This window comes from Dipodomys ordii, unplaced genomic scaffold (assembly GCF_000151885.1).
Source record: "Dipodomys ordii isolate 6190 unplaced genomic scaffold, Dord_2.0 Scaffold28, whole genome shotgun sequence".
Taxonomy (NCBI): Eukaryota; Metazoa; Chordata; class Mammalia; order Rodentia; family Heteromyidae; genus Dipodomys; species Dipodomys ordii.
This window is the reverse complement of record NW_012267244.1, coordinates 8,869,327-8,879,006: the sequence shown is the minus strand read 5'-3', so window position 1 is coordinate 8,879,006 and position 9,680 is coordinate 8,869,327. Positions and strand designations below refer to the sequence as shown.

Sequence of the window (9,680 nt, the reverse complement as noted above, 5' to 3'; positions counted from 1 at the left end):
CTCAAGGGGCCCCAAGGTTGGTAAACCTAAGAGAGAGAGAAATCTCCTAACTGGTTGAAATGTTTCCTGCTGGCCTTTGCACTCTGAAGCTCAGTCCCACACAGCATTCCAGGAAGGCTTCAGGTTCATGAGCCCTTGGAGAGCAAGCCTGCAGCACTGGGCTGGAAGGGCGGGGCTTTTCTTTTCTTTTTCCTTTTTCTTCAAGGAGTACTGAAAAGTTTCATGGAAAGAACAGGTGCTAGAAAGGGGCCAGGGCCTAGTGGCTGGCCTTCAAGGGCACAGCTGGAGGAGCTAGCGTCCTGACGTCTGGGAGGGGATTGGCTAGGATGCCCCTCGGGCCCCTCCCATGCCAGAGCCACTTCAGGCCTTGTCCTGCCAGCTCCCATTACACTTCTTGGCTGTGTGCGCAGCAGGACGTGGCAGACTCCTCCAGCTTCAAGGTCAGTGAGACTGTGAAACTGCTTTATTGCCCTGGTGGGCAGGGGCTTGGTGGGGTAGACCCAGGACTGTGGGCCCATCCTCTATAGGACAATTACTGTGGGCACTCACCTGTGTGTACAGAGAGAGGAAAGCAATGGTAACGAGCTAAAGTCAGCACAGTTCTGCCCTTGGCTGAAAACTCCTTTTCCCTGGCAGTACGAGGTGCCAGAATCATGGCAGCACCCGGTCCCAGTACCTTCCCACAGGGAGTCTGGAATATGTGCTGAAAAAAAAATTTTTTGTGTGGAATTTTGACACTAAACTTGGCACAACTTGAAACCTCACATTTCTTTCCCTTGTCGTTTTCAGAGATCGATCACTTATTTCTGAGATTGCTTTCTCTTTAGGAGAGGCACAAATCAATGACCCGAGATGAATCAACTAGAAAGTTTATTCTTTTCTTGAGGGTCTTAAAAAGAACTAACTACTTATAAATCAAATCCAAATTAAACTGGCCAATACTATTCCTAGGGATTCACTTTTAAATCATTAATGCAATGAACAAGCTGGGCTGGGTTTTGTTTTGAAGCTTCAGACTTGGGCAGAGACATGTTCTTTGCTTCCTTGCTTGTCTGCCCTCAGGGTTACTTCGGCCCTTCTCTGGCCCTGTGAGTGGATGGCATCTGTGTCTTCAAGGGCTCTGCTGTGAATGTATGGAAAGCCTATTTGCCAAAACCCTCCTGTCTCCTCCATGCTGCTCTTTAGACCTCCCACAAAGCCTTGTGGGGCCCTTTGGCCCCCACAGTGTCAGCTGGAGTCTGTGACCAGGCAGTATGTTCCCTCATGAGAAGGCACGCTAAACTGACATGCTCTTCCCAGAAGAGCATGCTCGCTCTGTCTGCTGCTCTCGCATTTTATCTTCTGCCCCTGTATCCTTGGTCAGCTCTGCTCTCTCATGAGGAGTACAGCCACCAGAGGTGGGAGGAGGGCTCTCAGAGAGCATGTGGACATCGTTAGGCTGCTGGGATCCTTCATTTCTCCCCTGTTTGGGCAGATGCCTTTGCAAAGGCCCCAGACTACGTGAGGGTGATTTATTTGTGGACTAAGGCACAAGAGTTCGTGCACCCTCTGGACTATGCAGGCTTTGTGGTCAAATCACACACTCAAACGTGAGCTATATGCCAGGGAAGTTTTCCTGAAAGGGTAGCTAAAGAATGTCCAGGAAACCACAGTTTGAGAGTGTATAGAATGAAATTGTCTTTGGCTTTTGGGAGCAGGAGTGGGGCTAAATTGGAGATCACATTACCCCTAGATTGGAGAGCTTGGGTCCCTACCTCTACCATAATCTAAAGAGAGAACCATCTGAGTTTCCTGAGGGGATATGGACAGCCTGTGTCCAGTACGCTGGGATTTCCTGCCTATTTTGCCAGGAACCCCATAGGGAAGCAGTCCTGAAGGTGAATGTTGAAGGTCATATTCCCCTGTATAAGAACCTTTGAGATAGCTTCTCTTGAGCAGAGAAAATGGTAGTGCCACTCCATCAGAGTGGCTCAAGGGGTAGGTGCCGCTTAGCCACCTGTTCACTTGAAAACATTTGTTTTTGAAAGACAGGTTTGGAATCCCCCAACAATAAATCCTCAAAGAAACAACCGCCCAATTAATTAGTGGGCTAAAGACTTAAAGAGAGACTTCTCTGAAGGGGAAATAAGAATGGCCAATAGACACATGAAGAAATGCTCAACTTCTCTAGCCATAAAAGAAATGCAAATCAGAACAGCATTGAGATTCCACCTTACCCCAGTTTAGAATGGCTATAATCAAGAAATTTAATAACAACAGATGCTGGAGGGGATGTGGCCAAAAGGGAACCCTACTGCATTGTTGGTGGGAGTATAAATTTGTTCAACCACTTTGGAAAGCAGTAGTTCCTCAAAAGACTACACATAGAGCTCCGCTATGACCTACCAGTAGTCCCACTTTTGGGCATTTGCCAAAATGATGCAAGGCCATACTAAAGCTACCAGCACAACTCTCTCTCTCTCTCTCTCTCTCTGTCTCTCTCTCTCTCTTTGTGTATATATATATATATATGTATGTATGTATATATATATATATATATATATATATATGAAATGGAAAGACTTGGAAAAAAATCATGTTAAGTGAAGTAAGCCAGGCCCAAAGAAACATAGGTCTGACGGTTTCTCTATCTGCTATAACTAGTATATGTCTAGGACAAACAGAAAAGGTCAAAAGCTATGTACACATGACTATATAAGATGATGTTAAGTGAAATGAACAAGATAGGGACACAAGAGGTTTTATCTTTCTTGCTGTTGTTTTTAATGTATTTATAATGTACTGTGTGATTTGTTTTGTTTCTTTTGTATGTTCTTCCTTCATGGTATAACCCCTGTTTTCACCGTATTTGATTCTGGTGCCCTGCATCATGTATATACATTTTTCTAATTTGGGAAGGGGAAGGGAAATAACAAAATGCTGAACTAAGGATATAGGTTAAGCCATTGTAACAATGAGACATACAGTACACTATGTTGAAAATGAACTTTACAGCTTGGGGGGAAATGGGGGGGGGAGGGAGAAGTTGGAAAGGTGGGGAGGGAAGGGATAGTAGGGGAAAGCAAAGGAGGGGGTAACAATGTTCAATAGGAAGTGCACTCATTACTTATATAACTGTAACCCCTTTCTTTGTACAATATCTTTACAATAAAAATACATATTAAAAAATAAGGTTGGTAATAGTTTCATGTCGTCATCTCAACAGGGTGTAGGAAAGGTCATGACTTTCTAGTTGCTGAATCCTGTCGAGGAGGGCAAAGGTGTCTCTTGAGGTTGAGGTTGACAGATTGCATTGGTTGGGAGGTAACTTGGACCTTTTGCTGTCTTACAGCTAGGAGAAGGCAATTATTTTCTGCAGGCCTACCAGACTGGGAATATGAGAATTTGCTTAGAATGTCCTGTGGAGCTGAGCCAGTCCCAAGGACATCCTCTGCTTTGGGGTGACTCTCTGAAAGCTGACACATAGTTCCCCTCAAATCCCTCTCCTCCATCTGTCCTCTGGCTCCACGGAGCTCAGCCACATGGATGCCATGAACAGCAGTATCAGAAATAACTCTGAGTCAGCAGAAAGGCACACACAGTGTCCCCATCCCGGTATTCAGAATGACTAGGAGGCCCAGCATTGGGGCAGGGACAGAACCCAGCTCTCCTACATTCCAGGATGTCACAGAACCAGAGAAAATGCTTAAACTAGGACTCAGGCTCTCAGCACACCTGCTTGGGCTAGGGAAATGTAAAACTCTTTTGGTATGCTGCCTGAGCAGCTCGATGTGACTTGTCCTTGTCATTCAGTGGAGAAGAACAAACAACGTTCTGCCTATTTTGGCTCAGTAAGGCTTGGCTTTCACTCTTTCTGGCTTAGAGCCCAGGAATTCTGCCCAGATTTATCCCAGAGACGGTTAAAAATGCTTTTCAAATCGAGTTATGAGAGCTATCACAAGGTAGGGAAACTGAGGCAAACAGCGTCTCTAGTGTTAAAGCTGACAAAAAACAAAAAACTTCCTCCCCACCCTTCAAATCCGTACTTCCACTTGAAGGGGAGAGAGGAGGAGAGGAGAGAGAAAGCAGGTCCATGCACCACACTCAGAGGAAGGCTGGCTGACACAGCATCCCAGCATAGTTTGGAAGGTACAAAGGTGCCTAGTGCCAGAGAGGAGCAAGCAGAGATAGCTTGGGTATCCTGGCCACTGCAGCAGATGTCTGAGAGGGGGAAGAGAACAGGCTTATAATGTCCTGGGCCTCTGAGTGGAGTCACATGCTCTGCGGTGACAATCCTGTGCAACGCATTTCTCTGCTCTTGGAGTGACCTGTGGCATTGCTAGGTCATTGCCCATCCGGGCAGCTCCCTCTACCTGCTGGTCAGTAAGGGCTGCATGTGAGGTGCTGGGATCCACAAGGAAATCTGGATCTAGGGATAACAAACAGATTCAGCCCCTAGCTTCACCTGTGTGTTGGCGCCAAGACCGAGAACACATCACTTGACTTCTCTCAAGTTAAAATAATGGCTACTTGGTGTGGGTTGTTACAAAGTCTGAGGATATTTGTCAAGCCCTTGCTAAGAGCTCAGTAGATTATCTCTTTTTTTGAAAAAAACATGGCAGCCAGGCACCAGTGGCTCAAACCTGTAATCCTAGCTACTCAGGAGGCTGAGATCTGAGAATCGTGGCTCAAAGCCAGCTGGGGCAGGAAAGTCCATGAGACTCTCTCTCTCTCTCTCTCTCTCTTTTATTATGGAAATACCATACAGAGGGGTTACAATTACATGGACAAGATAATGAGTACATTTCTTATCAATCATTGTTGCCTCCTCCTTTGTTTCCCCTTCCCATCTCTTCCCATCTCCCCCCTCCCTCCTACCCTCCCCCTCCCCGCCAAAGTTGTAAGGTTCATTTTTCGACATAACAATTTGTACATCTCATTGTTGCAATGGGTCCACCTGTATCCCTAAGACTCTTATCTCCAATAAACCACTGGAAAACTGGAAGTGGCACTGTGGCTCAAACAGTAGAGCACTCGCCTTGAGCTGAAGAGCCCAGGGACAGCGCCCAGGCCCAGAGTTCAAGCCCCACGACCGACCAAAAAAAAAAAGTGGCAGGCCTGAAAAGATGAGTTCCAGGTAGAAAGAAACACCCCAGTCAAAGGTCAGAGATGGCAAAAGGGAGACCTAGAAGCCAAAGGCAATGTTGAGAGGAGGTTTAGGCCAAGGGAACCTAAATGAACCTACTTTGTGAACCCTCATGTTGTTTTTCAAAAGATAATGGAAAGACTTGGAAAAAAGTATATTAAGTGAAATAAGCCAGCCCAAAGAAACATAAGTCCCATGGTTTCCCTTATTTGCAATATCTAGTATATGTCTAGGACAAGCAGAGAAGGTCAAAAGCTATGTACATGTACATATGACCATATAAGATGATGCTAAGCGAAATGAACCCCAAGATAGGGACACAAGAGGTTTTATCTTTCTTGCTATTGTTTCTGATGTATTTATACTGTACTATGTGATTTTCTTTGTTTCTTTTGTATGTTCTTCCCCCATGGTATAACCCCTATTTTCACTGTATTTGACTCCATTGCCCTGCATCTTGTATATACGTTTTTCTCATTTGGGAAGGGGAAGGGTAATAACAAAATGCTTAAACAAGGATACAGGTTGACCCACTGTAACAATGTACACTATGTTGAAAGACACTATGTTGAAAAAGAACTTTACAACTTTGGTGGGAGAGGGAGGAGTTGGGGAGGTGGAGAAGGAAGGGATAGTAGGGGAAAAACAAAAGAGGGGGTAACAATGCTCAATATGAAATGTACTCATTACTCATACAACTGTAACTCCTGTGTACAGTATCTTTACAATAAAAATATATATTAAAATAAAAAAGATAGTAGATATGAAAGTATGCAATAGGCACTTCAAATAAAGTCATGTCCGGGCTGGGAAGGTGGCTCAGTGGTAGAGCGCTTGCCTTGCATGCCTGAGGCCCTGGGTTCGATTCCTCAGCACCACATAAGCAAAAACGAAAAAAGCCGGAAGTGGTGCTGTGGCTCAAGTGGTAGAGCGCTAGCCTTGAGCTGAAGAGCTGAGGGACAGCGCCCAGGCCCAGAGTTCAGGCCCCATGACCGGACCCCCCCCCAAAAAGTCATGTCCTTAGGAAAGACAAGGTATATAGATAGATGATAGATAGATAGTGATAGATAGATGTTGGATAGATAGATAAACAGATAGATTAAGTAAAACACTTTAAATGTTAAAATACAAACTAAATTGAGATGGGGCAGTACTGACTGGGTTCATCAGAGAAGGCTTGGGGACAGTGGAATAATCCCACAGTGTGCCAGCTGTTGGAGGGGGGGGGCTCACAGTTACTGAGTGCCTGCTGTGACCTGTGCCTTCCTTCTTGGGAGAGTGTTCATCACACGGATTCCAACACAGACAAGGAGCTACTGAGGCTCAGGTGGGCAAAACAAGGCTCTCTCAGCCAGCAAGGCTGGCAATTGCCTGAGTCTAGGCAGAGTTTTCAGGATATTCTTCAGACCCTCAGGTGAAAGAAAACTCCTAAGAATCGGGATTCTTTTTTACACTCTCACAGCTGGTTTCATTTCAGCATTTTACTTAAGTGTACTCAAGTGATTCATATGGAATGCTATCAAGAGAAAGTTAATAAGCAGCTTTCTCCAAGTCTATTGCTATGAAGTTACCTTTCTGTGACTTGAATTACTTTTAGTAATTTTTCTTTAAATCCATACATTATTCCATAGTTGGAATGTGCCATACTTAATACACCACCCTTTCCCTTCTGACAGGTGAATTCCTTCCAAAGATTTTGCCACTATGATTTTATTAATAAATATCTCTCATATATAAATATATGTGTTTGTGTGTGTGTGTGTGTGTATATATATATATACATATATATATATGTATATATATATATATATATATAGGCAGCTTTATTACTGTAGATTGAGTTTTTTCAAGTGTGGTACTGTCACAATTTAATTGTGGCTTTGCTACTCCCTCTTTGGAATGGTTACAATGGTTGTCAGAGCAGTCTGGGTGACTCCATTCCCAGCCAGGGTGGGAGACTGGTGCTTACTGCCCATGCCGGTGGCCGCTGCTGTGGTCTGTCAGGGCAGCTCTCATTTTGGCCTCTTTCTTCCCACACTCTCCTCAGCAGTAGTCAGCAGGAGACTTCTAGGACCCAAAGAAGGCTCTACCTTCTTCAAGCTAGCTCATCTTCCCAAGTAGAATCTCTGACTGGGAGCCACCAAGGACATCTTTGTCTTGAAGAAGGCTCCTTCACCCCAGCACTTGGTGCTCTGGGGCAGGCAGCAGGCCTGAGAAGTACCTGCACATAAGGGAGGCAAAGCATGGGAGTTAGCTGTAGTCACACAAGGGTTACAGAGTCTGGAAGACAGAGCAGAGATGGCCTGCAGAATGCACATCTGCTGAGCAAGAGTTACTGCGAATCAGAAGGAGTCACTGTCCTGAGGAGAGAGGGGATCTAGAAAAAGCCTCCACATTGGCTGAGAAGCCCCAGTAGAATACTATAAGATAGCCTAGCCCTCAAAGTAACCTGATGATGGCAGATTGGAACTTGAATCCAGGCCTCTGGCTCCAGGGACGGTGTTCATAACCCCACACTCGTGTTATTCATAATCATGAGTGTCCCATCTCTACTGCAAACACCTAAGAAGGACTAAATGACCTTTAATGTCTGTTCTAATTCTCAAGTTCTTATGACATTTCACTTATCCACCCAAGCAGTTAGTGAAAGCCTATCATCTGTGGGGTCAGTTGGGCTTTAGAGCTAAGAAAAGCTGTGACCTGGTCCTACTGGGCCTTGGCCCTTTGAAAGACAGGATTAGTTCCCAGTGCTTGTTCACTTTGATGGTGCCTAGGCACATGGGGGTCTAGAGGAAACAAAATGTTTCCTGGAGCAAAGAGGGAAGGACCCCCTCTTTCTTTGGGGGGTGAGGGGAGTTTTTCCTTTAGAAAATTTATCACACTCTTTCTCTAGTCCTTTGAAATATATGTTAAAAAAAGTTAGATGGTTTATATGTACACATAATCACAGCACTCAGGCGGCTGATAGGAGAATCATGAATTGGCAGCCAGCCTGGACTATATAGCAAGACCTTGTCTCAAACACAATAGCAACAACAAGAACCCCAGTGAACCTGGGCCACTTTAACAAGTCAGAAGTCATCTCTTAGAAACAAGCAGCAAGGCAATTCTGTAATTCCAGTCAGTAGTTTCCACACTCAATACAAAAGTAGTCTTAGGTGCCTGGCTCTATTTTGTAGAAGTACCTCCTGTCACAGAGGTGTGAGGACATTTCTTTGTCCTTTGAGAAAGACAATTAGCTGACTCCTAGGACCAGCACAATCACCATGTTAGCTTAGAATGACTTACAATGCTATCCAGTCTTCTTATGTGAGTTTCTTTAAAGAACAAGTATATAATGAATCCTATCTGATTATCTATATAAAAGGATGAACGCTCTTTCTGTCTGTGACATCTTTTTAGTGGATGGTCTGTGATATGCTCCAGTGGTTTAATACTTATACAATAATAAAACTGTTTAATTTCCTTTCCTCTATTTTATAGATGAATCTCTAGGGTGACATAAGATGTAAATTATATTTTGCCAACACCCAGCATTTACTTCTCACTAATGCTTCCTTCTCCACCTGCCTTCTCAGTCTGAGGAGCCCATTAAATAAATGAAGAGCATGCACATTTACACACTGTGCTCTTCCTAAGTAGCCTTTCAGGGCCACCTGTGGAAACTCCTGAGGATGAGGGTAGCGGCTTCCAGGAAGCAGCCTGTCGAGTCCGAACGGTCACCTCAGTTCATGAGAATCTCAGAGACCAGCAACCTGAGCAATGAGACGCTGCAAACCAAATCTCTCAGACCTGATTGATTGCTTTTATTAGTGGGCAAAAGGGATGTAGTAGCATGATAAAAATAAAAATAGGACCAGGGGACAGTGGCTCACCCTTGTAACCTAGCTATTCAGGAGGCTGAGATCTGAGGATCTCAGTTCAAAGCCAGGACAAGCAGGAAAGTGTATGAGACTCTTATCTCCAATTAACCACCTGAAAACTGGAACTGGTGCTGTGGCTCAAAGTGGTAGAGTGCTAGCCTTGATCAGAAGTGCTCAGGGACAGCACTCAGGCCCTGAGTTCAAGCCCCACAACGGATCAAAAAATAAATAAATAAAAATAGATTTTATTTGCTTCTTCCATTGAGATGGAGTCTCACAAACATTTTTTGGCTTGGATCTCTGATTCTCTGATTGGCCTCCTGAATAGTTAGGATGACAGGTATGCTTCACCATATCCAGCTATTGATTGATAAAGGGTTTCAAGAACATTTTGCCTGAGCTGGCCATGAACTATAATTAGCCTCTCTAGTAGTTAGGATTATAGGCATGAGCCATCATGCTTAGCTAATTGGATCTTTATAAAGTTTGGATCCAGAAACCTAGTATATAAAATTTGAATTGACTTGAATATAATGCCAAGGGAGTAGCAGATTTAAAACATGAAAAATATTCAAACAAAGGGGCCAGTAAAGAGGCCAGTCCAGGTGCGGAGGTGCCAGGGAAAAGGACTTCTCTCCTCTTACAGAATACCTAAAAATGTCTAAAATATCTAAAAATGCCCACCTAGAGCT

At 44.4% G+C, this 9,680-nt stretch overlaps 1 protein-coding gene across 1 annotated transcript in view; it reads left to right on the top strand.

Annotated features, from left to right (window-relative positions):
* Positions 1-391: 391 nt before the first annotated feature.
* Positions 392-9,680, top strand: part of Ckmt2 (creatine kinase, mitochondrial 2 (sarcomeric)) — a 28,731-nt gene continuing 19,442 nt past the window's right edge. Inside the window, exon 1 of the mRNA XM_013015840.1 lies at positions 392-440. The gene's annotated coding sequence lies outside the window, so the exon portion shown is untranslated. The remainder of the gene's footprint in view (positions 441-9,680) is intronic.